This window comes from Pieris brassicae, chromosome 3 (genome assembly GCF_905147105.1).
Source record: "Pieris brassicae chromosome 3, ilPieBrab1.1, whole genome shotgun sequence".
Classification (NCBI taxonomy): domain Eukaryota; kingdom Metazoa; phylum Arthropoda; class Insecta; order Lepidoptera; family Pieridae; genus Pieris; species Pieris brassicae.
In genome coordinates, this window is record NC_059667.1 from 2673104 (window position 1) to 2687116 (window position 14013).

General features: G+C 34.7%; 1 non-coding gene across 1 annotated transcript; it reads right to left on the bottom strand.

The window, feature by feature from the left end:
- Window positions 1–11037: 11037 nt before the first annotated feature.
- On the bottom strand, window positions 11038–11108 carry Trnag-gcc. The gene has a single exon. It is a non-coding gene; the product is annotated as a tRNA-Gly (tRNA).
- Window positions 11109–14013: the final 2905 nt, after the last annotated feature.

Below are 14013 nucleotides of genomic sequence, written 5' to 3' on the forward strand. Positions count from 1 at the left end.
GTTTTATTGGAGCATAACGACGCTTCACGGTCGCCTTGTATCGCTTAATGAGAGATAAGCGGGGAATGTAAGACTAGGCTGTGTTTATATTTCGACTAGGAAATCCCTTAACGTCCTTAGCGATGTAATCTATGAATGTATTAGAGCAGGCAACGTATACGTTTCGTCGTCATTGATCAAGTATAGTGTCTTTAGGTACTAATTAGTCACACAGAAGTCTTATTTGGAATATTCCAGCTTACATCCAAATATCACCAATTGGTGTTTTAATATTTACAAATATAAATTCCATGTTATCTATATATATTCCATGGTGTATCAATCATTAATATAATGTATGTCTAAGAGGTTTAGAGCGAAGCATGTTAAACATAAACAAAAGGACAAAATAATACACACAAAGATAAGAGCCGTCAATAAAGTTACAAACGCTTTAACTTTTGCTCAAAAACTGAAATGACATTGGGCTGGCCATGTAGCGAGAATGTCTAGCAGAAAGTGGACCAAAAGAGTTACCCAATGGCCTTTCCATTCACTTCCAGGCAAGAGGTGGAAGGGGAGACCCTTAAACAGCTGGGAAGATGATCTGAAAAGATCAGCTGGCACAAGACCGACAAAAATGGGCATCTCTAGAGGAGGCCTTTACCCAAACCGGGGTTCCTGTTAATTCATAAAAATATATATATATTACTAACATAATCTTAGCTAAGCTACTAACAAAAATCATTATTTTTGGTTACTGTAATATAGCAACTACCAACTATTGTAAAACAGGAAATAAAAAGGCTTAGGCTTATTATTATTATTCCACGGTAGTCGTATGTACAAGACATACAAAACGATGGCGCGGTCGGCTTGTCATTGGTCAAGTAAATTTCTAGTCCAATCACATACACGCGATACGATCCGTGTTTCCGTTTAACGGTTATCATTCTATAGTATCTAAAAGTTCAGATTTCATTTGAACATTCAGCAACTGCTGACACGGCTCACGTGTGTTCCAAATATTATTAGCTGAAGAGTAATTTTAATTGTATTTTATTCGAATATTGATCAATTGCTGACATGACTCACGTGTGTTCCAAAATGTAAATAGCTGAAGATGCGCAATACACCAACAGCTCACTAAAATAATATCATCTATGTGTGAATAAGTGTAAGTAGTATTTAAAATATTGTCTTTGAACAATATATCAAGCCCAAGTCTTCAAGCCCTATCGTTGTGAGCCTGCCCGATAGCTTTGAGATAATCCCACCACCTCGAACCTTGGATCCTACCCGTAGGGCTCCGTACCTTAAGTCTCTTGGTGCATACATCCCGTACGTATTTATATATTCACTATTTATGTGTTAGGGTACATCTGTAAGGCTCAGGGATCCGTAAGTGCAGCTTGCTCATACATACATTACATATACTATACAGATACGCCTGACATTCAATACATATAAAGATTAAACACACATTTCACATTGCACTATCTAGCAAGCTGTACTACTTGTAGTTTGTATTTATTCCAAAATTGATTTTTTCATTAATGAATTGAAAACTTTAACAGATATTGACACCGTAATAATTTACGAAACATTATACGTATACGGTATAAAACAATAAAGAACGATACATATAATAATTGTAACTGACTAATGTTCATATTATCAGTTCATAAGAAAATAAAATGGAGCAAAACGAATGTGACTCTGGACTTCTTTGTTTTTATTCATCCCTTATAAATAATTTGGGTACGATAGTTTCACCCTGGCATATACCACTGTTATCTTAACTTATTGTTATAAAAGTTATTAACACTAATTTCATTTTTCAGTATGTGCGGTACCGTAAATAGTCACAGTCGTAAAAGAACCCAAGATGCTTATAATCTTAAAATAAATCCACACAGAGTCAGTTGCGTCACCTAGTCTATAGAACAACGCAAATCTCTCACAAAGCAAAACTCGAGTAAGTAGGGGAACGCTCGAACAAGCTATTGTCAACAAATTTCAATATAATACCGAAATTTTCATTCATTAGCATCCGAGAATTTATTAAAACATTAACAACGTGACTGTACATACGATGAGTGGCTTCAAAGTTGCTCTCTACTTAATAACACTAAGTAGGTATTATATAAATTTAAGTGGAAGCTCTTTGGCGCCTTTTAAGGCCTCGTAAAGACATGAGACCCACGTGCCTCGTAAAAGTGACGTTGTTTAAAGAATTCAATTTAGGAAACTCGTTTTGAATGCGACAGTACTGTAAACAATGTTGCTTGGTTTAAATAAGAATTCTTGTACGCTATCAAGATATATTACACCTAATGAGAAATTTGTATATTGAATCACATCTAATATAAATAGGAGCTGATTATGTATTTGCATCATATTGTATGAAACGAATGGGGTTTGTTCAAACAATTTATTGCCAGTTCTTCTCTTCCATTCTACGCCCTTGATTTGAGAACTGGCAGTAACTGTAAAATTAGAAGCGTTTATTGTATATTTCTTTTTTGACGTTCATACGTAAACATTTTGTTACCTTATTATTATTATTATCCATGGCACTACAACCTTTTTGTTTGTATCTGTTTCATGATCATTTGTTAAACTAATGGGCAAGAAGGTGATCAGCCTTCTGAGCCTGACGCAGGCCGTCGACTTTTTGGGTTTAAAGCAAGCCGGTTTCCTCACGATGTTTTTCCTTCACCGTTCAAGCGAATGTTAAATGCGCATATAGAAAATAAATCCATTGGTGCACAGCCGGGGATCGAACCGCACGATGAAGGCACTAGCTAGCCAACACTGCTGCAACATTTTGTTACCTACATGAATAAATTATTTTTACTTCGACTTCGACACGTATACCTCGTGAACGGCTGGATATTGATTAGAGGTAAAATAAAATCTTGAAATCATAGATCACAATTTGCTAATAAGAAACGAAATATTTTAGCTAACAGAATGAAATTAGATTTCTTTGTTTAAATAAATAAAAAGATATTAGACTTTTATTAATGAATCCATACAAAAATTGGTTAGTTATTATTATTCCTCAATTCATATTAATATTAGTTGTATAAGTTGTAATTTAATTTAGTTTTTTGCGGTATGGCAGTATCTATTAAGCCCCATTTTAGGGTAAAAGCCTTCACCACATGTTTCCATTTCTCTTTCTTTTTTTCTCAATGCATTGTACAGATCCAACTGTCTTGTTTTGGTGACCTTTCGTTGAAAGTGCATAATTTTAATTTTTGTGACGTCAATCGCCTTTTGTTATTGTTATTATTGTAATCTACTTTCCCCACGGGACCAGCCCGATTGGGGAGTATTTGTTTAAAGGTGGTAATTGTTATTGTTGTATTTCCTTTGTTTTCCGGTATGCTGTGTTTTGTTTTCCTATTTAGTTGCTATTTTCTCCAGGTCCTGACGATGAATTTCCTCAGAAGCGGAATATATTATAGGTTTTGTTTTATTTTCTTGTGAGTCGTTATTTCCTCATTGTGTGACCGTTTATTTTCAAATGGTGATTTGGATTGCAATTGTTTCCTTTTAGAGTATGTCGATCCTGAGTCTAGCAATACAAATTACTTCATACCATAGATATTTATGGGTAGATATGGATATCCTAGCGATTTTCGTAGCAAGATGCTACGATTGCAAATAATGGCAAAGTGGGTTAGTTTTGTTTTGTAGTTTAATATGTGAAGTAGTCCCTAGTGTAGCATATGGCAGCCAATTTGTGCATCTGTTTCGCAAAGTAAGAGATAGTTTCTCCAAAATGATGTTTAATATTTGAACGATGAGAGTACTATTGGCCGTGGGTTTGGCGACTCTCATCCCTGAGGTCGTCGGTTTGAACCCCGGTTCACTGCACCAATGCACATTCCAATGTGTTTTTTTTTATTATAGAACATGCGGCATACGAGAAGCAGGCTCACATGATCTTAAGTGCTCATTGACACTCTTTATGCTAGAAGATTGGGACTAGACAACGGTCAGTCTTCAGATCTGATGGAGTCCGAAACGTTTGTTTCCAACCAAGACAGCGTAGACCGAGCTTAATGACCCAGCGCCGAGTCTTGCTGGAAGGACCATTCTTCGTTATTGAACATGGTGTTATTAGGGGGCTTTACTACCTTCACAAGAATGGTATCTTGATACACTTATACCGATGTTTTGGTACCTTTTTCATAAAAGTATGGCTCAGTCACTCCTTCATAGGTCACCCCACAAAACCATCACTGAAGTTGGATAGTGTACAGCTTTAGCTTTCAGACAGGATTTCTTTGAATTCTTTCCCTTACTGCTTTGACCACTTTTGTCGTACGAACACTACGTGGGCGGCCAGATCTCGTTGGCCGTGGAGGTCTCGTTGTACCTATTAATAGCCTGGTACACAAACATTTTACTAATACCAAGCGTATGGAGAGTTAAAAATTTCATTTGGCTCCCTACAAACCTACTTTGTGTCATTCAATCACCGCGATTCTGGCCTCTTTATCACAACACGCTATTGTAATATCGCAAAATATTGTACAATGTATAGGCGCCAAAATGTGAAAACCCAATGAACTATAAAAATGACAGATTCTAAATTCAAATGTAATATTTTCTTAATTTTCAATTGTAACAGTATTTATGGCCAGACTTAATATGTATGGTGTACATTCGCGGAAGCTTGGCAGACTTATTCAATCCCCTGGTGAGTTGTGTGCTGCGATATTGCGGGCTACTCGATTGTGAGGAAGTTTTTTATAGATATAGGAAGTAAACTTAAGTTCTCTTGTTAGTTCCACACACGTTTCGATAACATACTTTCATAAGTATCTGATTGTTCTCCTGTCCTCCTGTCCTTGTCAAGATAAAATTAAATAAAGGTTGGCTTAGGTTGTAGAAGTCATTGATATAAAATATTTATTTTTACAATTATAAATCGTGTTTAATATGCAATTAAAATATTTTTTTAATTTCATCTTAACAATCAACGTAACGTGAAAATTTAATAAAATTTACTAGTACGTGACAAAATGCCGAATTTGTTAATTAAGCCACAACCCCTTTCAGAGCTGCGGCTGGTTCGTAATCAGACTAATTTATTAATTACTACAATTTATACCGTTGCACGATAACTGGGTCAAACTCTGCTTCATTATTGTCTATTTTAAACTAGTTAAAACCGCGACGTTGCGCGTGTCATAACAATCGTTGGGTACACATGTGGGTTACGTTGGAATATGTAAATTTATTGGCAAGGGTTAGAATTTGCATCAGTTACAAAATTTACATAACTTTATAATAAAATTAAATTGCAACGGTCCCAAGCCTTAACATATTTTGTTAATATTTTTTATCAGTAGCACGCATCGTTAAGTAAAAGGGACAGACGTTAAGAAAAACACTTTTTGAACGGATTGAAGCTGTGTATTATTATTAAAAACTTATAATTATTTACATAATTCTAAATTTTAAATTTTTCCGACGTTTCCGACTGAAAAGCACGCGAAACACCGGAAAAAATATTAATTAAAGAATTAAAAGATCTACCTACTACGTTCTTTAAAAATAGACTTGGTGTATTACTATTGGAAAAAAAATATTATTCAATAAATGATTATTTGCGTGAGACACTGTAGTTGATATAAATTTAATAACATTTGATATGATATGCACGATACAAATAATATAAGAATTCACCAATTCATGACTAATATTTTTGCCCCCTATTTTATGAAAAAAAAAATAATAATAATGTAAAACTCCTTTAAAGATGAATTTCCACGCCATTGTGTGGCAGAATATGCGAATATACTATTTTACCAATTTTTTGTAACATATTCTTGCAATAAAATATTATTATTATTATAAAAACTTTTCTTTTTCTTACCTTTTTAATTATTTTAAATTTCGAACACGTATATTATTTTTAAAAAAATCTTTAGATTTTGCGCCATTTCACATATAAGCAAATGATAAAGTGTACGCTCACAGTTCTAAAGAGGCTGCTCAAGTGGTCATGATCCTGCGTCAATGATGGTTTGGTCTGTCTCAAAAATAGTCACAAAACTACATTTTTGTGAAAAAGGAGTGAAAACTTCAGCCAATGTGTATCAAGATACAGTCTTGGATCATGTGAAACCTCACAGCAATACAATTTTTAAAATATACCGTGCACTTTCCAGCAGGATTCTTCACTTGGTCACAAGGCATGAACTACTACTCAGGCCTGACTTGAAACCAACGTTCCGGACTATATAAGTGCTGAAGAATGGCCCTCATCTAGCCCAGACCTCAACCCTTTAGACTATAAATTATGGTCAGTTTTAGAGGACATGACCTACTCTAAACGACACGGTGACATTGAGTCTCCTAAAAAATCTTTGACACCAGCAGTGGCTAAATTTCTTTGGAAACAGTGCGTAAATCTATAGATTAAAGGCCGTTAAAAAACCAAAGGTGGCCATACAATATTTTTTAATTTTTTTGCTGAGACTTTGATAAATTTTACATAATAATTTATCAGTCATTAAAAAAATGCATTTTAATTTGCAAAAAAACTTATGGTTTGTCTAGGTATAGTCAAACGCGGCCTAGGTACTTCGTTTTTAAGTAATTATGTACAGGAATTTTATTTTAATACATAAATTATATAGTTAACCTTAAAACTAAACGTCTGTATGGAATAGTCATATAAAAATCTTATATATTATATTATTATTTATATATTAGGTCCTTACATATGAAATTGGCGTATTTCGTACTGGCCACTTTAATCACGATGTTCTCCTCTTTGGTAAGGAATTCCAAATTCAAATTTGTACAGCTATTTACTCATGTATTTGTGCTTCGATGACCGTCATTCTTTTTTTTCTGTTTGTGTCACTCATTTTACAAAATGGAAAACTTAAAGTGTCGCATTATTTACGAGTACGATTTCTGCCGTGGCACTAGTGCTGCGGAGGTTGAATGTTGAACGACTCAAAGGTTGAATGATGTGTATGCAGTCATGTTGCAAAAGAAAACACAGTTCGTTATAGGTTCCAACGTTTTCGTTCTGGAAATTTCGACCTGCAGAACAAGCCTCGTGGACGGCCTGAGACCCAAGTTGATAATGAAGTACTGAAGGCTATTGTGGAAGCGGATCCATCGCAACCCACGGCCGAGTTAGCTGCAGGCTGCGGTGTTAGTGATAAAACTGTTTTAATTCACTTGAAGCAAATTGGGAAGATTAAAAAGCTTGAAAGGTGGGTACCTCACGAATTGACTGAAGCAAACCGGCAAACGCGCGTCGACTGCTGCGTTAAATTACTGAACCGGCACAATAATTAAGGTATTTTAAACCGAATCATTACCTGTGATGAAAAATGGATTCTTTACGATAATCGGAAGCGCTCAGCGCAATGGTTGGATCCTGGCCAGCCAGCCAAATCCTGCCCCAAGCGAAAATTAACCCCAAAAAAGTTACTTGTAAGCGTTTGGTGGACTAGTGCCGGTATTGTTCATTGCAGTTTTCTCAAATCTGGCCAGACTATTACGGCTGATGGCTATTGTCAGCAATTGCAAACCATGATGGAAAAGCTAGCGGCTACACAACCTAGGCTGGTCAATCGCTCCACGCCACTGCTACTTCACGACAACGCTAGACCACACACTGCACAACAGACGGCTACCAAATTAGAAGAGCTTCAATTGGAATGTCTAAGACATCCTCCGTACTCCCCGGACCTTGCTCCAACAGACTACATTTTTTTTCGAAATTTGGACAGCTTCTTGCAAGGGAAAAAATTTAACTCTGATGGGGCAGTCCAAATCGCCTTCACTGATTTTATTGATTCCCGTCCGACTAGTTTTTTTAATAAAGGGATCAATGAGGGATCTACCTTTGAGATGGCAAAAGTGCATAGAAAACAATGGTTCATACTTTGATTAATTAAATATATTATATTTAAAAATATTCGACTTTTTGTTCCTCCCATACAAAACGCCAATTTCATATGTAAGGACCTTATATTAAATAATTATTAGAAAACATAAATCTTTATGCGGTAATTATTTTACATTATTACTTTAAAAATTACGTCATACCAGAAATTATTATATCTTAACAAAAACAAAGATCCTATCTGATTGTCTTTCGCCGACCACGGCTTTTGTAAAGCATTCAACTCGTGAATAATAAATTGGTGTACATCCCAAAGAAAATATAAATTAGGAAACAAAAGGCTGGCATTGCAATGGCGAGCCATCTGGCAATGTAAGTGTGGACGGTATTACTTAACATCCTTCTGCCCGTAATTAAAAAAATTCGAGCAAAAATTAAAATGCTCGGCACTAGCAATAAATACAACCGTTCTGCCATTATGCTGCCCGTTTGCCCCTAATAGAATTGAAATAGTTATTTTATTAATAATAAATTAACGTCATTAAATCCCAATCTTTCTCACAATGGTCATATCAAAATGAATAGTCCTGAAAATATATTCCACGGTTTAATAAGTTTTAAAAGAAAATTTCTATCCACAAACACGGTCGCACTCATTGTTCCAAATGGTTCAAACAATGACTCTCATATTTTCCCCGTCACATTGTTAGTTTTTCCTTATATTCGTGTGTGGGTGCAATAAATTCACACAATCTCCCATTTTTAGGTGAAAAGTTATTATTTTTCACAAAAACGGCAATTAAGGCCGACTCGCTAAGCAGTATGCAGTTTCTTAATTACTATCGTTAGAGTGTAGTTTTGTATTAGTATTTTTATAGACTTTAACCCGTGGAACAAATGCAGTTTACCACAATGCAGATGCATGGGCTCTCTTGTAATCTTTTTTTATTTAACATAAAGATAATTTTCCGTATTAACTGAAAATTTGAAGTCATGTGATATTCACGCTCATTTCAAAAGACATTTTCTTTCGCGAACTGTGGGTCGACTCCCGTTTGGGGTGTTACCTGGGAGATACGGCATCCAATGGTTTAAAAAAGAGCACACGGTTCCGTCAAAGACCGGTAACCTATGTGTAAAATAGGTGTCCATGGGCTGCGATGACTGCCTTTTTAGGGCGTTGTTAAAAACCCTAAATAAACTTAATATGATTTTAGGCTTAATATAAATATTTTTTTTGCATGATTTCTTAAAGGAGTCTTATAAGGTATTTTACATAGAAGTAACATACATTAGTCATATCATTATAGTCAATTCTTATATTATATGTAGTAATACACATCAAATTTTTAAATATATTATTACGTTATCAAATTAAAATTAATTATAATGGTATGTATTGGTGCAAGCCTTTCGCAGCATTGCTTTCAAGCATAGACTTTCCAATCCTCACTAAGATCTGCGTCCTGTTAATCCAATCCAATATTTCCTTAATTCGCATAATTAAATCTAAAAACTGTATTATATTGATGAAATAATGAACCAAGTATTTTGATACATATGACATCATAACAATCATAAATATGATTCTTTGTAGCAATATTTTCTTACGACGCTTTTAAAATTGGTTTAAAATAGCGTTGCGGCTTAATTTTACGTGACTCTGGTATGAGGTTCCGTCGACGAAATTAGTGCTAAAATGCGTGGAAAAAATGTAAATAATCTAATATTGTGATGAATTAGATTTATATCATTACGATATTTACATGACACTAAAAAATATGAGCTCCTTAATCTGATCATGCAAGGCAAAGTGACGGGTAGAAGGAGACCAGACTGCAGTCGCTCGTCTTGGTGTGGTCAAAGCACCAAGGCATTATTTAGAAGCGCGGCATCCAAATATAAACTAGCCATGGTGATCGCCAACCTTCGCAAGGAAGGCTCTATAAGATATACAATTTCTCACCTTACAGATATTAATTGATATTTAGGAACTGTACAATCATTAACATCGCATATATTTTTCGCGAATACATACGTTCTTTCAGATTTAAAACAAAGAACTTGTTCAATTCTGAATTGAATAAAATTTATCACTGTAATCCAATCCTGGCAGATTTTATAATGTTCGTGCATTAATAACGTGCATTATACTCGTAATCCCAGCCTTAGTTACCATATGTTATCAGTAAAATAGCTTTTCAATTTCTGAGAGAATAGTTTTAGATTTATTGTACGGTTAAGTTAGCGCTGCTGTGAAAGATAAACTTTGGTATTTACTAATTTAAACGAAATTGGTTTAAACTTAGAGCGCTAATTTTGTTTGAATAATATTTGATTTTATTACATGATCAATTTGAAAAAAGAATTTAAATTAGTAAACGTACACCACAGATAATAGAAATATTATTTCAACGAAGGAGGAGCTATATTCAATAAATGTATTGTTCTGTATCTGTAAATGAAATAAAAGGTTTTTATTATTGTATATATTTGATACCTGTCGAGGATGTTCAACATATAGTGTTTTTTATACAAGAGCGTGTACATGTTTACAAGCCGGCAACGCATGTACTTGGATCGATGTTGATCGGCATTGACTACATTATTTATTAAACAGCAAAGTGCGATGCACTTAGCTATGAATTACCTAATAACTAATCCCGAACTTTGATCTTAAAATTTGAAATTAAATTGACAATAATATAAATTTATTATATTTATGTTAGTAACTGGTTGATCAGTATAAGGGAATGTTAAAGCTAAATCCAGATGGCGATAGATAACGAATAATGTGGTGGTTCGACACTGACCAATGACCGCACTATTGAATTGTTAGTTCGAATTCACTAAAGTTATAGTGAATTTTGTAAGTTTTATCATTGCAAGTTATAATAATGTCTATTTTATTTTATTTTCCAACTATTTGACTGCCAAATGAAGGTTATACGTTCATGACATAACAAGCAGTTTAGTACAAAAATAATTTTGCCTTTGTTGTTTTCCAAAATTTTAGTTAGTTGTTGAAATTTAATTTGTTAAATTATACAATGTGTAACATTCGTTGTAAAAAATTATATGTTAAATGAACAATTTTAAGTAAATACCATTATTTTAAATCAACAATATAACATAACAAAATATAAAAAAAAGAAAAAGGGTTTTGCATCGGCCGGGAATCGAACCCGGGCCGCCCGCGTGGCAGGCGAGCATTCTACCACTGAACCACCGATGCTTATATGATATGGTCAGAATAGCTTTATACATTGCCATGCCATTCAGTAAACGTGATTAATTTTAATATAGGATTATTTTCTTGTTTAATACTAAAACATCAAATAATTCATAATACTGGTGTTGGAACACCGGTTTGCTTTGTAACTCGATCAATAAATGTAACTCTTAATATTTTTTACCTAATATGTTTTTTTACAAACTGCCCTACCGTTGAGAAAAAATCACTTTGAATCATTTGAGAGTGTTGTTAGGTACAAAAAACTTAAAGATGCGTCCCTGAATATCGTTCGACACGTTCAGAAATCGAATATTCATAATAGGATGAGGGAATAATTTTATTTGGCGGGACATATTTAAAATCAAATAATTGTTTTTATAAATTCTTCGTTGTTAGATGAAAGTTTTTATAGACAGTTACAAACATCCTTCTAACGTCTTAGCATAATTTAATTATAAAGAATATTTGTAAATTGGAGATAAATATGCATTTTAGTAATGTTTTTGAACTGAGGGACAAGGTGAGGGAATGACTTTAACGGTAACAAATCCATATCTTTTTTTTCTTTAGAGGTAATACGTTTTATGTTTCAACAACGTTAGTATAGAAGACATTTAAATTAAAAAAAGACTTACATAGTTAATGCATATGACTCAGAACTAATGACTCGGGAATAAAATTACGAAATTTGATAAGAAATACCCATATTGGGTAGAGATACTTAATCGGGAACAAGGTATCCACCAGCATATTAGTCTGCCACGCCACGCTATTATCTACGTCAATATTTAATGTGAAAGATGTTGACATGACTCTGCATCTTCTGCGACATTTACCATGGACAGTGTTCAAAATTGTGTTTCGTATTAATACCTGCAGCTGAGTTTCATCAGGAATTCCACCCGTATCACCTCGTCATCATTCCACAACTGAGTGTTATTGAATGGGGCAACCGTTTCAAGAAAAGCACTCGAGCCCCTCGGCGATGAGATTGTCCATGGGCGGCTGTACCACCAAAATCAAGGGCTTAAAGCGAGCAAGACGAACTTTCGACTAACCCTTTTAATCGCCAAGTTTGGAAAATAGTAAAGACCTGTTACCATTGACAACGTGCTTATCGTTGAGCAGCATTGATAATAAAATATTGGTTTGACTACGAACATTCACAGTTTAACACAATTCGGACCTTTGAATCCATTTTCTCGAAAGTTTTAAATTGAAATGTGTTATTTAATACTATTCGGGTCAAACTACGTCTTTATCGTAAGCTAAATTATTCTTACAATTCTATACTGGGCGTTCACCATAAGTCGGATTTTCTTCATATTGTTTCTTTCCGATCAGCGATAAACTGAAAGGGTCCAATTGATCGTCTAATACCACGACTTCATCGCCTTATTACTTGGCCATCCGCATCCATTGCCTTGTTTAAACTGATATGTATAAATATATCGATGTAAAGCAAGCAATGAATACTGTGGTTAGGCTGTCTGTCACTATATTTATTGGTAGAAGGTTGCAGAATGGAGTCGCAGTAGCGATTTATAGCTCATACAACGTCCGACGGCAGTCGAATGTAAATGAAAACCGTTTTGCAGTTTATTGAGTCGAAAGATGTAATGGTTTTAAACGTGACATCGCTCGTAAAGATTAGCTTTTTATCGAGTTAACTTTAATAGAATAAATGGTAGTTTTTAGACGATTTCGCAAATAATAAAGGAAGCTCCGATCATGTGGGGCCAAAACACTTGTACAACAAAATTTAATTAATCAAAATAGATTTAATTAGTTGATATATGTATACATGTATAGGAATGGCGAACAGTTCCTTCGCCTAGGGAATCTTCGCCGAAGCAGGAGGTTTTAACTCTAATCTGAATTTGTGGCGCGGGCATGTCCCACTGTCCCGCAGTTGAGAACTTGTGTATAAAGTAATTCCAACCGAAGATATTTTTTTTTTATGTAATAGCAGGCAAACGGGCAGGAGGCTCACCTGATGTGAAGCGATACCGCCGCCGATGGACATTCACATTGCCAGAAGGCTCGCAAGTGCGTTGCCGGCCTTTCAAGAATTGGCCGGAATGACTTCCTTATCGTGTTTGAGTGTATGACGTCATCGTAGTGATTTGAAGGCGCAAATTGTATGTGTCACTACAAACATTACAAATCGCTTATTACTACAGACGACACAAACCTAATGTGTTTAATACATTATAATATTATACGTAGTTTCCGGAGCAGTCTAACCGTTTCTTATGTATTTGACTTGATATGAATCTGCTCTTCATACATTAGCAGTGTTGACTTAGTGGCTTCAGCGTGCAAGTTTGGTGACAATTGGGCTTTGCACCAAAGGAGTCTCTGTCTTTGTGTACATTTAAAAATCTCTCGAACTGTGAAGAAAAACATCGACGCCTGCCAATAAGATTGACAGATAATCGTGAAAGAGATACAAAAATCTGAGGCCTCGACCTAAAAAGGTAGTATTTTATCATATTAATATGTTAGCCCTCTACTCGTGTTTGTCTTGTTTGTTTGATAAAATCTAAAACTACCTAACAGTGAGACGGGTTTCACTGATTTGATTCCAGATTTTTATGTATATAATGTTCATCTGGAATAATAACTATGTACTTTTTTTATTTGTTAATTAGTAATCTTACACGTGAGCTTTTATTAGTAATCTTACATATTATTAAAAAAGTACGTATGAGGTATTCAATACAAAAAGCCAAAACAGATTACAATTATTTATTTTATTTATTAATTAAAACTAACCATATCATAACACACCCACTCGCCCACACATACACACACGCGCACGCGCACACACACACGCACACGCACACACACCAAATTTATTTTTACGACTCCGTTTCCATTTTTTTTCCTTTAGCACTTGCTT